At 47.0% G+C, this 13,640-nt stretch overlaps 1 protein-coding gene across 1 annotated transcript in view; it reads left to right on the top strand.

Moving 5' to 3' along the window:
- The first annotated feature begins 3,508 nt into the window (after window positions 1-3,508).
- Window positions 3,509-13,640, top strand: part of LOC142250581 (serine protease 23-like) — a 36,109-nt gene continuing 25,977 nt past the window's right edge. The window contains exon 1 of the mRNA XM_075322764.1: window positions 3,509-3,686. The gene's annotated coding sequence lies outside the window, so the exon portion shown is untranslated. The remainder of the gene's footprint in view (window positions 3,687-13,640) is intronic.

Genomic DNA, 13,640 nt, shown 5'->3' with positions numbered 1-13,640 from the left:
ATACTCACAAAATCGTTGATTGTTGACACGTCGTTCATTTTCCAAATATTGTTGCTAGTTTTGGACGCAGGTTGTTCGTTGTTCCTGAGGCAGCACACATCGCTACGTGTGACACCCCGGGAACAACTAACAACAGCGTTCCTGCGTCCTCCGGCAACGAGGTGGGAGTGACGTTCATGTGGCTGCTCTCCGCCCCTCTGCTTCTATTTGTGGCCCGCTAAGTGACATCACAGCAAACAAACCTCCCCCTTAAAGAGGTTGTTCGCCGCCCACAGCGTCGTCGTTAGGAAGGTAAGTACGTGTGACGCGTACCTGCGATATTGTTCGCCATGGGCAGCGATTTGCCCATGACACACGCATGACAAGGGCGGGTGCGATCGCTAGCGATGTCGCAGCGTGTAAAGCGCCCTTAAGTGTGAATTGTGTTGTGTATTGCACTGAAATTTTTCCTTGATTGTAATGGGGAGAGAAGGCCGCTTTACACGCTGCAATATCATGACCTATATCACTAGCGTGCGTACCCGCCCCCATCGGTTGTGCGACATGGGCAAATCGCTGCCTGTGGCGCACAACGTCGCCCAGACCCGTCACACTACTTACCTGCCCTGCGACGTCGCTGTGACCGGCGAAACGCCTCCTTTCTAAGGGGGCGGTTCGTGCGACGTCACAGCTGCGTCACTGAACAGCCACCCAATAGAAGCGGAGGGGCGGAGATGAGCGGGACGAACAGCCCGCCCACCTCCTTCCTTCCGCATTGCGGGCGGGAGGCAGGTAAGGAGAGGTTCCTCGTTCCTGCGGTGTCACATGGAACGATGTGTGCTGCCGCAGGAACGAGGAACAACTGCATTACTGCTGCAGCAACGATATTAGAGAATGGACCCCCATGTCACCGATGAGCGATTTTGCACGTTTTTGCAACGATGCAAAATCGCTCAAAGGTGTCACACGCAACGGCATCGCTAAAGTGACCGGATGTGCGTCACAAATTCCGTGACCCCAACGAGATGGCTTGAGCGATGTCGCAGCGTGTAAAGCGGCCTTTAGTGTGCTGGCACCATGTTTGTACAGGACAAGAAAGATCCCCAGCTATAGTTGGCCAAATCGCATTCACTGCCAGTTCCTTTCAAATGACCCTCCAGTCCACACCTTTCTATGCCCAAACTCAGACAGAGTACGGATCATGATGTCCAGAGTGACTGAGTCTTCAGACCTGAACTCAAAAGCCTCATAGAGCTACATAAGGCAGTTGAGCTTGGTCCAAGAGTCCAGTAGCAGGTTCGGATATCACTGTTTACTCTGAAGAGGCAATTTGCAGACCTAAATGAAAGTCAGAAAGGAAAAGGACTTGATCTCTTGTGTCACCTACTGGAAGTAGCAATCCTAAAAGTCAGTATTGACCCTTTAATGAGTCTTGCCACATGGCTTGGATAAAAGCCAAGCCAGAATCTGTATTTGCTGTCACGTATTTTGTAATGTTTCAGAATTGCTACTTCCAGTAGCTGGCACTAGAGTTCAAGTCCTCCTCTTATCTGAAGAGGAAATTTGCTTATTTAACTTTCCAGAGGAGCATTGCAGAGCCTACAAGACTCCTTACACTGGTAGTATATCAAGCTGCCCAAAGAGAGACATTACTACTTGGACTATAAAAGGGCACCTGTCACACTATATGCGAAAACTTTGTTTTTACACACCCCCCCCCCTTCCCATGAGAGCCATTCAGAGACTGCAAGCGGCTCACTGGGGTGCCTGCCCACATCATGCAGTGACGCAGGTCTGAGCTTTGTGTTCGATTTTGTTTCATGGACTACACATTTAAGCACCCACGATACGCAGTGGAGTACCCCGATGCTCGATTGAGTGCCTAGCACATTTGCCCTTATTAATAATCAGTAGAATTGATATTTTATTGAATTTCTTTAGTTGTATGGATACCAGTCCAGTGGGCGGTCCTATTCATGTCAGTCTTCCTTGTATGAATCTGCAGAGAGAACAGTCTGTCACTGATAGGACCACCCACTGGACTCCTCATGCACATACAGACACCAGGGGGTTTCAATGATTAAAATGCAAGGTTAACGGAAACTTCGCAGAATACTGTACGTCAGTCTGCTCAGCTCATCCTCCATAACATCCTGCCTGCAGAACAGATGCCATTTTCAGCATTTCAGGTTCCCTTGCTACAATCTGTGCCAGGCAATTACAATCAACAATCAGCTGCAGCACTATTTTCTACTACGTTTCAATATTTGGGAAATAATTTAATACTGAGACAAACTGGAATAAATGGCAACTAAGCAGATTTCTCCTCCATGTGTGAGAGCCTTCAGAAAATGAAAGTTGCCCATTACTTGGTTGTCCTGGATAGCAATGTCTGGTATAGACACTCGCCACTTGTGATTTACATCACTGCAGAAGCTGAATGAAAACCTATGGGAAAATGTATGGCTACACCTTGATTGTACTTGAATTTTCTGTTCCTAGAACAATCCCAGGCTACGTGCACACAATGTCTTTTTCATACAGATTCCTCCTAAAAAGGTGCCCCATAAAATGAACATAATGCACTTCGATTAATATCGGACGTCTCTGCGATTTTATATAGACCGCTCATTCCAAGTGAAAAATCAGACCTGTGAATAGTCTTTATCTTAGCTATGTATGCTATCCATGATAAACGTGTAGCAGTCACACATGAAAAACTGACGTGTGAACGAGACCTTATTCTGTAATGGCATTGAGCATACAAAGGCGGACGAAATTGTTGCAGCCATCAGGTCAAAAAGATAATGGGGCAGACTGTGGAAAATCCATGTGTGACTTCCATCTTGGATAGCATCTTGGATAGCATCTGAAGGCTTTCCATTGAATTGGTGCAGAATGTTATGTTACTGATATACAGAAACAACAACCCCAGAAAATACCTTTACGACACTTCAATGTCTAATCGGTGGACACCAGGTACCCCGCCAATCAACTGGTCCCAGGGCCGCCAGCCGGAACTCCTCAGCTGCAGAGCACTGCTCTGTTTGATGGAATAGTGGCTGCGGCCCGTACCTCACATCTGCCCCCTTTTGATTCAAATAGGGAGGGATATGCAGTACCCAGTGGTGGCCACTATACAGTTAATGGAGCTGTGCTGTGCAGTGCAGCTCCGCAACCGAGCAGTCCTGAGTGGCGGCACTGAGAACAGCTGATTGGCGGGGTACCTGGTGTCCACTGATTAACACTGATGACCTATCCTTAGGATTAGTCATCAATGTCTTAAGTTCCGGACAACCCCTTTAACTGTATATTGGTGGTCTTGTGCCATGATTTGTCATCCAGGCTTCTCCTACTATTGGCTACATGTAGTCAAATTACTATTGTGTACTAAACACCAACATTGGTTTATTTTATTTTTTAAGCAATAATGTGATTAGAATATTGAGCACATTTACAAATCCTTTTACCTTGTATGTCAGACAATTGGGATTTGTTCTACAGGTGGATGATCTCCCTCTCCCCATTTCCCAGTCTGCTACATTCCAAACATGCAGAAGCTTGCCCCCCTCCTCCCACGTGCACACAGACTAGAAGGTGTGCGAGGGGCGGGAGGTAGGTGACACGAGACAAAGAAAATGGTTGTGGCCCACTTTCTCTTCAAGACGCTCAGTGAATGAAACTTCACCCAAGGAGCAAACTCAGGGGTAGGTAAGCTGCATGATCCGGTTGGTGGAGAATGCTTGGGAACAGAGTGATGTGAGACGCTGGCTGCATGTAGAGGTGAGACCCTTGTATATTCGGTTTTAAAGGGAATCTGTCACCAGGGTTTTGTTACCTAATCTGAGAAGCACACTTTACAGACCCTGATTCCAGTGATGTGCCACCGGGCTGCTTGCTGTTGAATTGATAAAAATTACGGTTTTATCAGCAGAAAATTATGAACTGGAGGACTAGTAAATTTGCTGCCAGGTAGTCAAGCATAATCATGAGGTCTGGAAAACCCCACCCTTGATTGGCATGTTTCTGTCTACACAGTGCATAGGCAGAAAGCTGCCAATCCGTGGTAAGGGCGGGTTTATACAGAGCTCAGCATTCAGAGAACTGGTAGAGATGCCACAGCTAAAATTGTGATTTTATAAAAAATGACAGCAAGTAGCCCAGCACATGACATCACTGGAATCGGGGTCATGCCCTTACTTTATGCTGCTCTCAGGAAGGGGTAGCAAAAACCTGGTGACAGATTCCCTCTAATTAATAAATCCGTGAAATATTTAATGAAGATTTCCTTGGAGATCTGTACTCCAAAAAAATACAGTGTACTTAATATATTGAGTGTTGTGCCTCATCTCCATTCTTTGTCCTACAAGAGGTACTCTGATAGGAAAGGAGACAAAAATGAATACAAATATGTGAGCGACTGAAATGGTCCAAGGATAAACATACTTTATGTTTGCCTATGAGTAAGGAGGTATCTTCAAAACGCCTAAGGCGGGAGCCTTATTAGTTCCAAATCATGGGACATATTTGATTTTATCATGTACTAGCTGTAGTGTACCTGGCATTGCCCGGGATAGTAACTGTGTCTCTGTCTCTCCCAGGCTCTGTGTGTCTGTCTGTGTGTCTGTCTCTATCCCTGTCTGTCTGTCTCTCTCTCTTTCCCCGTCTGTCTCTTTCCGTCTCTTTTCATGTTTTTGTCTCTCTTCCTGTCTGTCTGCTTCTGTCTCTTTGACTGTCTTCCTCTCTGTCTCTTTCCCTGTCTGCCTCTTACTCTGTCTCTCTTTCTATCTCTTTCTCTCTATCCGTTTCACCACCGACCTCTTATTACCTCACCCATAAGCTTCATATACTAACAATTTATTTTGTTCCTATAGCAACCAATCACAGCTGTTATTAATAACCTATAACGCGCAGCTCCATTGACTTTAATGGAAGCAGGTTTTTTGGAGAGTAACTAAAGCGCAGGGTTACATTTTCTCATCAAAACATAGTCTATGACGTTCCCTGAGTCGCATGGGGTGTCTGCAAAATTTTGTGATTGTAAATGCAACTGTGCGGATTTCTTTAGAAAACACGCGCAGACACGCGCGCGCACAGACACGCACGCACAGACACACACACACACACACACACACACACACACACACTTATATATTAGATGTGATTTCTCAATAAAGAAGACAGAATTTTTTATGGGAAATTTTGGTGCTGGACCTTTCCTTTTTTCTATACATACCAACAGATCTCGTTTCACTTCCCCTGAACTAAAGCTATTCTGTTACTCGGTGAATGTGGCAGAAATCGAATGTCTTTATACAATGAGAACCAGAACACGGCCATAATCATCTCCTGTCCTCAGCACGGCAGCAGTATGTTCTCAATTTGATAGCTTCACGTCAACACAGCAGTCTGATTAGATTTCAATGGACGTGGGACACATTTCTTGGGCCAACACAGGGTAATCATATTAAAGGAGCAAGGGAATAAGGAAACCAGTGAAATCTAGTTTACATGTGCAAGAACAAGAGTCTGCTCTGTTCTACTGCCGGTGCATGGATACAATGGCTGTGTTTTAATGGAGCCTGTGATTATTGCTGGCCGCTGTGTCATGTGGCAATCATTAGCTCTAACATGCTTTCTTCCATCATTTATATATAGTTTTTGTATTTATTTTCACCAGCACTGGAGTGTAGCTCTTAATCTAAGTCCCTTGTCCCCTTTCATATACTCTCACTCTGGCGTCTTCACCTTTTTTCAACACTGCTCCGGTCCCGCATCTCCCATCTTGTGACCGCAACTTCTAACTGGCCAAACGTCAGAAGTAACATCACAAGTTCTCAATGATTCCTATAGACTTGCATTGAAGATTGACCTCCGGCTCCTTGAAACACTGGAGCATCCGGCAGGTCACAAACAGCTGGGGAGCAGCAGTGATAGAAGATGAATATGGCAGCAGGTAAGTATATGAGATGTGTCAGGAATCTTCGATGAAAAGCACCATTCCAGGAGTGGAAAAAAAATGCTGGAGTGCTGCTTTCTAGAGTACCCGTTGTTTTAATTTCTATTTCGTAAATCAATATTTGTAATATATCTAATCAGAGAAGTCCATTTCATTCTCCTTCACTGATCTTTCATACTCATTCTCAATTCACAGGTAAAATCTGTATTCAGTGAAGACAGATGTTGGCACTGAAATAGATGGCAGTTGGTGCTCATATGCCTCTATGGAGAACTGTAGCTTTCGTTTCAGGAAAACGTGCAGTAGAATACCTGTCTGTCGCTGGCTCCTCCATAGAATTTTAAAAACACCAACTGTCTTCAATCTCAATAATGGAAAAATATATTTTCAACGAATATACAAATTTTATTCTTGAATAATTGAGAATTGTATCCTTGAATTGAGATCATCAGTCCAGGAGAAGAAAAAAAGCAGATTTCCCTGATAAGTATTATAAAGTTGCTTATTTTCATGTGTACTATTGATTTATGAAGTAAAAATTAAAATAATGGTTACGCTTTAATGAGGTTTGGTGACTGATAACTTGTTGATTGGTGGAGGTCCAATCACTGGGGACTGCACCTATCGGAAACTTTTAGTTGCATTATAATAGAGCAGCAATGCGCACGTGCGACCAGCTCTCCATTCATTCCCTGTGGGCTGATGAGTGCTGCACTCTCCCTTTTTCCTGAGCCATGCATCCAATCTTCTATTTATCCGACCTGCTCTCCCTTCGTTCCCTATGGGCTGCTGAGCGTTGCAGCCTCCTTTTTCCCCGAGCCGTGCGTCCGATCTGCTATCTCCGACCTGCTCTCCATTCATTCCTTTTGGGCTGCTGAGTGCGGCACTCTCCTTTTCCTGAGCTGTGTGTCTGATCTGCTGTGTCTCCGCCCTGCTGTGCGATCTTGTAAGGGCAATAAGAATTCCCTGTTCTGCTGATCCGTATAGATCGAACATCGCACGTCAGCAAATTTTCCCTGGACAGCTTCTTTAAGATAAGTACATAAGTTAAATGTAGTAGCTTCTCGTACTTTTACTTTCCATTAGGAGACAACAGACAGAACTTCCACACGGATTTGTGTGGCTTTAACACTGACTGGCACATCGCATTTTTATTTATTTTATTATTTTTATTTTTTTTTTTTAAATGTATCATTTTTATTGGAGAACAAGCACCTGTACAGCCAGACCAATATTTCCACATGTAAAGAGATGGCAACAAGTTCCCTTTAACCAAGGATATTGGATATTTTGATGTTACAGTCAGTGTCATTGATGTCTAATCGTATTAATGAATTTCTACATAGACTATTGCTCCCGCAAGTCTTAAGCGGGCTTTACACGCTGTGACATCGCTAGCGATGTCGCGAGCGATAGCACGCCCCCCCGTCGGTTGTGCGTCATGGGCAAATCGCTGCCCGTGGATCACAGCATCGCTAACACCCATCACACGGACTTACCTGCCTAGTGACGTCGCTGTGGCCGGCGAACCGCCTCCTTTCTAAAGGGGGCGGATCATTCGGCGTCACAGCGGCGTCACTAAGCGGCCGCCCAATAGAAGCAGAGGGGCGGAGATGAGCGGGCGGAACATCCCGCCCACCTCCTTCCTTCCTCATTGCCGGCGGCCGCAGATACGATGTAGTTCCTCGTTCCTGCTGTGTCACACATAGCGATCTGTGCTGCCGCAGGAACGACAAACAACCTGCGTCAACGATAATCGGGATTAGAACGATTGGACAATGATCAATGATTAGGTGAGTAATTTTGATCATTTAACAGTCGTTCGTGCGTTTCACACGCAACGACGTCGCTAACAAGGCCGGATGTGCGTCACTAATTCCGTGATCCCAAGAACATCTCGTTAGCGATGTCGTTGCATGTAAAGCCCGTTTTAGGATTACACTGGATAACACGTTGCTTCTTGCTTGTTTCATAGCAAAGTACATTTCATTCTCTCACACCTGGATTATGAAGGTCAAAACTTACTGACGCTGCAACCTGTCATAGAGGTAGGAGAACAATCCATGTTCAAATGTATGAGAACAAAAGACAATAAAAAAAGCCAACTATAGTGTTAGAAGATTTTCCGTGGCACAGTAGGAAGCAACTTCATGTGATACAATTACAGGTTATGCGCCACGGCTTGGAAGGGAAGAAGCACTGTATGATTATTGGAGCGCAAATTTGGCTGGAATAGATTGTGGACACCATTGGCAGTGCCCTCGAGGTCCCCAAACAGCAGAACCCGCCGCCCCACAAATTACTAAAGGAATTCATAGACTGGTGTGATGACCATCCTAAACTTACAGGTGCTTTGCAGAATTTTAGAATATTGGGTTGTAAAAATTATATACTTTCAGGCAGGGGTCAGGCAGACTGGTGGGAGGGAGAAAGCAGAGTGAAGTGAGAGGAGCTGGGGAGTGTGAGCTCCCGGGGAGCTAGGACCGAGGTTGGGTCGCAAACAGTGGTCCGGGACCAGAGGAGTCGGAGACTGGTAGCAGTGACATTGGATAAGGGTGCGACTGTCATAGTCTTGGAGGACTGTCGTCACCAGAAAGCCCAAAAGAACTGACCGGTACCGAGCACAACTGGGTACAGGACCCTAGGTCAGGAGCGAATTCAACGTCCTGACAATCGACCTTCAGAGGAAAGGGACCTTCCCAGACAGCTCAGAGACTGAGGGCATCAGCACAACGTGGGGGACAGGGTTTTCCAGAGAAAGCAACCCACTAAAGTCCAAAGTGCAAGCCCTTGGGAGCAAGTCTTCACTTAAAAACTGAAGAACGGGACCTTATAGCTTCAAGCTATAGGGATCCACACGGACACGAAACTGTGCATGGAGGCAGGCTCCGGATTACTATGTGACACCAGTGGGACCAGGTACTTAGACGGGCTCCCCGCAGCGGCACACAGAGAATTTTGTTTACCTGCAGCGTGTCTATCTCCTTTATAATCCTCATCCAGCACCACGACAACCCACAGTGAGTACCCTGGTTCCCTGCACCCTGCTCTCCCAAATAACCACCAACACCCTGAGTCCGGGGCCTTCCCTACCTGTGGAGGGACTAACATCTGGCTGCTTAACTCCATCTGCCCCGGTACTCCCTACAGCAGCAGTGGTACTCCCATTATCGCAACCCACAGGTGGTGTCACAAAGTTATCCCATGTAAATACCTCCTTTTTACGGATCAAAGTGTCCACCAAGACGGGTCCAGACCCACTCGAGCTACGATCCCGGATCCGAGCAGCCCGACTAACACCGGGGTGGTACACCTTGAATCTTACCTGGCGTCACGAGCAGGATGAGGACTGGACCCACTAACCTGGGTGACGTGCGCCTTACAGAACTGTTCCAAACTGTGCTGTGACTGTCCGTTTGGATTGCCGCCATTTTGGCGCCTAAAAAACAACAACTGCGCCATCATCGCCAGCAAAAGGGCGCAAAGCCGAAGCCCCGCCCCTTGTCCACAGAGCGCTGCCGGAAACCGGTAGTGGCCGTACCCGGAAGTTCCCAGTGATCCCCTGTTCCAGAAAGGTTGGTGACGAAAACAAGGGGGAACAGGAAGATGTTGGTGCCGGATGATGGGAACGTAGTAGCGCTTCCCCCAGCTGCGGGCTCCGTGCCCCAGGCCTCTGACCAGGCCGCGATGCCACCTTCTTCCACCGCAAGGCCAGAAGCGGCCCCATCACCTTCCCCGTTGGGGAAAGACAACGAGGCGTCCACAATCCCGGCCAGATCGGACCTGGCCACATCACCGGGCCCAAACCCTGATGCGGAGCACCCGGCAGTGAGCTGTCCAGGCCCGGAGGAATCGGCCGCAGATGACCAAGTTGTTCCTGTTCCCACTAATTCGGCATCAGCGGAGACCGATTCAGGCTACAGCACTACGGAGGAAGCCTAGGTTCCACGCTTCGGAGGAAACTGCTACCGGCCTTCCCATCAGCTCGATCGGTGTCGGAGATGCTGGTGATGGAGTGTGAGGAAGAGTCCACATTAGATGAAGAGTCTCCAGCTGGCACCCTTGAAGTTCTGGTACCAATCTGTCGCCGCTGCAGCCTGCCAGGATACTTTGCCCGGGTGTGTTCAGGGAACGCCTGACACCAGGGAGCCAGAACCGGTTCTCAAGAGCAGCAGTGGTAGCTTTACCTGAATCACTACCATCGAGTCGTTAAGAAGCTTAAGGTTGGAACGTTTCATCTTTGTCTTGTCTCTCTTGTTGAACCTTTCTACAGTGTTCTGTTTAAGTAAAAAGGCCAGCAGGGATCTGGGTGATGCAAGATGGTCCCAGAGGTCCCCGGTGGAGGGCGGCAAGGAAGTTACTGTTTAAAATGTGTATGTGCCATCCTTGTTGAACCTTTTTATATTGCTCCGTTACAGATAAAAGGCCATCAAGGTCCTGGGTGGTGCGCCACTAGGAGGTGGTGCCAGAGACCCTTGGTGGAGGGTGGCGCAAGGGTAATGACTGCCAGATTACCCCGGTGGTTTACTGAGAGTGCAAAAGTATTGAAGAGTTTCGCATAATGGCTGAAAATGACTGCACCAGTTGTGCGTTCCCTACGAGTGAGCCAACGGTAACGGTCCTCTGAACCATCCAGAATTCAATTCGTCACCATGGACAATGCAAGGAACTCGGGGTGGTGCGACACCATGGCTAGCGGTGGCACCAGGGGTTCAGGTGTTTTGGGTGGCGGGTTGAAGGGAAAGGGACAATGGGAATGGACTCGCAGGAAGGAGCTGCAGCAGAGTAGGCTAAGTCTCCGACTACCACTACAACCGGTAGCGTTCCGAAGTGTTCCAGTGTTGGACTCCACAAGTTTGTAACGTTTAAGTGTATTGCCTCCCCTGTGTGGGAAGAATATTTAATATGTTAACTTTTATTACCAGTTAAATAAAACTGTGTGCCCTGTAGCTCGCGGACGAGCTATGTTTAACCAAGGTGGAATGTGGTGCCCCTGAGTACATCAGGGTGCCACAGGGAACTGCGTTCTTTTCCCAGGGTGCAGGACCTACTCCCCCATGGTTCCAAGTTCTCAGAAACCGGTGTCGCCTCCATTAGCACCACAAGTCCCAATCAACACCTCATATCATGACCTGTCAGACACACCAGTGGGTTGGTCTAGCTGGAACAGGGCCACCCACCTAGGGGTCAGGCAGACTGGTGTGAGGAAGCAGAGTCTAGTGAAAGCCCTCAAAGTGAGAGGAGCTGGGGAGTGTGAGCTCCCGGGGAGCTAGAAGGACCAAGGTAGGGTCGCAGAAAGTGGTCTGGGACCAAAGGAGTCGGGGACCAGTAGCAGTGACATTGGATAAGGGTGCGGCGAACATAGTCTTGGAGGACTGTCGGCACCAGAAAGCCCAAAAGAACTGACCAGTACCGAGCACGACGGGGTACAGGACCCTAGGTCAGGAGCCGATTCAACGTCCTGACAATTGACCTGCAGAGGAAGGGAGGAAGGGGACCTTCAGGGACATGCTCAGAGACTGAGGGCATCAGCACACCGCGAGGGACAGGGTTTTCCAGAGAAAGCAACCCACTAAAGTCCCAAGTGCCATCTCTTGGGAGCAAGTCTTCACTTATAAAAACTGAACAATGGGACCTTACAGCTTCAAGCTATAGGGACCCACACGGACACGAAACTGTGCAAGGAGGCAGGCTACGGATTACTATGTGACACTGGTGGGACCAGGTACTTGGACGGGCTCCCCGCAGCGGCACACAGAGAATTTGGTTTACCTGCAGCGTGTGTCTCCTTTATAATCCTGATCAGACACCATGACTATCCACAGTGAGTACCCTGGTCCCCTGCAGCCTGCTGTCCCAAATAACCCCCAACACCCTGAGTCCGGGGCCTTCCCTACATGTGGAGGGACTAACATCTGGATGCCATTACCGCAACCCACAGGTGGCGTCACGAACTTATCCCCTGTAAATACCCCCTTTTTACGGATCAAAGTGTCCGCCAAGCCAGGTCCGGACCCCCTCGAGTCACGATCCCGGATCCAAGCAGCCTGACTTATACCGGGGCAGTACAATTGCTCCTGAAGTGTCTTGGAGTGAGATGCAAGTGTCATTCCATATGTCATGCAAGTGCTATGCGAGAGTTTTTTCCCCCCTCGCCTAGTCTAATTGTGTTGTCTTTGTGTTGGTCGTGTCGTCTTGTGTGTCGGTTATGTCATCCATGTGCGGTTCGTGTTCTGACCGTGTGTTGGTCGTGTCATCCATGTGCGGTCCGTGTGCCGCGTCTTTTTCTCACACCCATTGACTTGCATTGCCGAGGTATGAAGCCACTCGCAGCATGCTGCAATTTGCCCAGTATGCAGAATTTTTCAGAGGGAAAACTAGCAGATGTGCTCTGCTCTACTGTTTAACATTAGTGCGAATGCAATGTGATTTTTTTTTTTCTCGCATTGCACTCGCAGATCTTATACGCAAAATAGAAATCTCAGACTTTGCTGGAGGAAAGAAATGCATACATTTTGATGCATCTTTGTGATGTCAAAAACGCACCAAAGATGCATTAAAAGATGCCCTGTGTGAACTTATCCTAAGTCACTTTATTTTGGAAACTGCACTCTTCTAGAAGTGTAGTGAGCATTGTAAACTAACAGGTGATTTGCAGAATTTAATAACATTGAGCCGTGAAAATTAAAAAATATATTTTTTCCATGAAAATGTTGCTTTAGCCCAAAATTTCTTCTTTTCACAATGGTAACAGGAGAAACCAGACCCCACATATGTTGATAACCAATTTGTGATCAGAAACAACTGTTTGTTTTTGAGTGCAATATTTGCAACAATAGATTGCAGGCACCATGTCACATTGGCAGAGCCCCTGAGTAACCATAACAGCAGAAACTCTCCACAAGTGACCCCATTATTTTGGAAACTACATCTCTTTGAGGAATTCACCTAGGAATGTACTGAGGAATTTAAACCCACAAGTGATTTACGGAATTGTACAACATTTGCTTATGGAAATTTTTTTTTTATTTTCAAAAGGGCTAATAGGAGAAAATGGATCACATAATGTGTTACACAATTTCTCTTGAGTTAACCGATACCCAATATGTGGTCAGAACCTACTATTCAGACACACTACAAAGCTGAGAAATGAATGAGCGCCATATTATAGTGCAGATTTTGCTGGGATGGTTTTTGGGTGTCGTGTCACATTGCCAGAGCCCCTGAAGAGTAGATACCTCCCATAAATGACCCGATTTTAGAAAGTACACCTCTCAGTTAATTATTCTAGAGGTGCAGTGAGTATATTGACACTACAAGCGTTCCACAAATTTGATATTATTGGGTGCTGAAGAAAGCATAAATACATTTTGACCAATAAAATGATATTTTAGCCCCAAATTTTCCATTTTCACAAGGGAAATAGGTAAAAATGTCCCTATAATGTTACACAATTTTTCCTGAATGAGGCAATACCCCAAATGTGACTATACAGTACTGTTTGGCTGCACCACAGGGCTCAGAAGGGAAGAAACGCTATTTGACATTTGGAGCACAGATTATCCTGCAATAGTTTACAGACTGCATATACAGAGCCCCTAAGTGTCAGAACAGCAGAAACAACCCCTCAAGTGACCCCATGTTATAAACTGCACCGCTGAATGATTTCATCTAGCTGTGGTGATCATATTGACACCACGTA

This window comes from Anomaloglossus baeobatrachus, chromosome 9, assembly GCF_048569485.1.
Source record: "Anomaloglossus baeobatrachus isolate aAnoBae1 chromosome 9, aAnoBae1.hap1, whole genome shotgun sequence".
Classification (NCBI taxonomy): domain Eukaryota; kingdom Metazoa; phylum Chordata; class Amphibia; order Anura; family Aromobatidae; genus Anomaloglossus; species Anomaloglossus baeobatrachus.
The sequence above is the reverse complement of the archived record's forward strand: the minus strand, read 5'-3'. Positions and strand labels throughout refer to the sequence as shown.